The sequence below is a fragment of the Apis dorsata genome, unplaced genomic scaffold (genome assembly GCF_000469605.1).
Source record: "Apis dorsata unplaced genomic scaffold, Apis dorsata 1.3 scaffold_197, whole genome shotgun sequence".
In the NCBI taxonomy this organism is placed as follows: domain Eukaryota; kingdom Metazoa; phylum Arthropoda; class Insecta; order Hymenoptera; family Apidae; genus Apis; species Apis dorsata.
In genome coordinates this window covers 368,426-370,913 of record NW_006263481.1, presented here as the reverse complement: position 1 = coordinate 370,913, position 2,488 = coordinate 368,426, and the positions used below count along the sequence as shown (strand labels likewise).

At 35.4% G+C, this 2,488-nt stretch overlaps 1 protein-coding gene across 5 annotated transcripts in view; it reads left to right on the top strand.

Moving 5' to 3' along the window:
• Positions 1–2,488, top strand: part of LOC102681021 (teneurin-a) — a 401,303-nt gene that overhangs the window by 166,381 nt on the left and 232,434 nt on the right. The window lies entirely within an intron of this gene.

Genomic DNA, 2,488 nt, shown 5'->3' with positions numbered 1-2,488 from the left:
CACCCACGGGACTCCACCCTTGGGCCGGCGAACGGGACAAAGACGGAGGACAGAGCGCGAGAATCGTGTCGAGGGATCGGTGGAAACCGACGAGGAGGGAGAATCTCGCTTGGTATTGTCATGCATACAGCCCTGGCACGTAATAATGCCGGCCCTTTGTCGCTTATGCGCCCCTCTTGTTTTCTGCGTCTCGCCCCCGTCACGATCGCTTTGCCCCCTGCACCCTCGTTTCGACCGCTTCTATAACTGGCTTCAGTGGAATTTTGAGTATTTCTCGTGGAGAAGAATATTTTTTTTTTTTTTGTTTATTATACGCGATTTAAGAATTTTGGAAAAATATTCTTGAAGTGTGTATTGGTATTCTTTGAAAATTTGAAGTTTCTTGAAATATTTATAGATAGATACTTTGAGAATTTTTGAAAACCTGGAAATTTCGTGATTTTAAAAAATATTTCCAAAATCTATCTATTTAGTATAATACTCGAAATTTTGAAACTTTGTGATTTTGCGAATTCTAGAAATTTCGTGGCGTTAAAAAATATTCTTGGAATCTAGATATTTTTTTGTACCCTCGAAACTTCGAAATTTCGTGATTTAAGAATCTTGCAAACTTAGAAATTTCGTGGCATTAAAAATTAATTTGAATATTTCCGAAGTCTGGAAATTTCGAGATTTAAGAATTTTAAAGCGTTCACGAAGTTAGAAATTTTGTGTCATTAAAAGGATGATATTTTTTTCTATATGAATATTTATCTATTAAGATATTTTTTTTTTTTTGAGCGTGTATGAATATTTTTTTAAATTCGACACTCTAAGCTTCGAAATCTCGTAATTTGACTTAACCTAGAAATGCTTCGCCGTTAAAAATTAATGTAAAAATACGTGAAGCGTGACTCATTATAGAAACGAACGTTGTGTAAGACGTGTCTTTATAAGTTACGTTTAGTTAAGTTTGAGAACCACTGTACTCCCTAGCGAGTTGCCCTACATTCGTTCATGTAAGGAGGTTTGCAGGACCTCAGGGATATTCCCTACGAACTTTTAATTGTCGATAGCTACAGAAGAAAACTTCAAACACAATTATTCTTTTCTCTAATTTTTTGTTGTACCAAATTATTATACTTGCATATGCATTTTCTTTATTTCTTTCATCGAGTGTATCCACTAATAGAACATACTAGACTACAACTAATAGAAATCAACATTTCAGATTCATATAATAAAAATATTTGAATTCATATTTTTGAACCATTTTCATATCTTTACGTAAAAAAGAAATATCCATCTTTGTTTGCCAAATACATATTTCGTATGATAACCAAAAAAAGGTGCATGTTATTTTACATTCATCCCTATTACTTCCATCTCAATAAGTATTCGATAAATACTTCATACATATATATATATATATATATATATATATCCTGAGCCATGAATTCGTGAAGAGTCCGCGCATTTATGAAACGGAAGCCAATGGTTGGAAGCGTTTGGCCAAATTGTAGAAGAGTGTTTTATCGGCGATAAAGACGAAGAAGTGTCGTATTCCCGGCAACTTCGGCTTTCAGAGGCTGCGTATCGGCGTGAATGTTCCAAGTAGCTTCTTCGAGTAGGATGCAATATCTCCCGGTGGATTGCCGGCCATGATCGAAAGTTCTTGCAGCATTTCGAACTGTGTAACAACCGTCTACAGTTGGAATCCTATAGTTCAGTAATTGTCCTTCCGTGAACAAGTTGTTTGAGATATCCTCAAGTGAGGATCACAGTCCGAAGAGGATGCAGATCGTGCAATTGATCCATCCGTCTTCACCGATTTCACGTCGATATCTTTTTAACAAAAGGCATCGAGTTCGAATCAGTTTATATCACGTGACAAATTGATCCTTCGTTCCCCATAGTTGGAAATTCGAGCTCAAAAAAAAGCTATTCTTTTATTTCAAACACGTCCCTCGTAATTGTAATAAATTGTGGAAACACTAAATGAAATAAAACATTTTTTAAAATTAATTTCTCTTCAAAAACGTTCACATATAATGTGTTTAATTTTTCTCCAATTAAAATTATTCTAAAGTAAAAAATTAAGAAAACAATTTGACAATCACTGCTTTTAAAATATCCTCTTATAATAATATCCCTTAAAGAGGTTAGTTTGTGTAAAAAAATACAAACCTTCCTTTCTAAAAAAATTCTTTCTTAAAATTCTTTCTAAAAAAATCCTTTCTTAAAATTCTCTTCTTCGAGCTCAAAAGAATTTTTACGTTAGAGAAGAATGATCAACTAACTTACCACGCGAAATATACCACTTTCCCTGCACAAAAATCATCCAAATCAAGCTAAGAAGAGGTAAAGAGAGAAAGAAACGAAAATAAGAAAACGAAGGTACGAAGAAAGCGCGACGATACGGATGTCGGAGTGTGAGTGCCGCGTTCTGACGAGGGACAACTGGGCCAATCGATACCGCAGCGACCGATGGCGGGTCGGGGGCGGATGG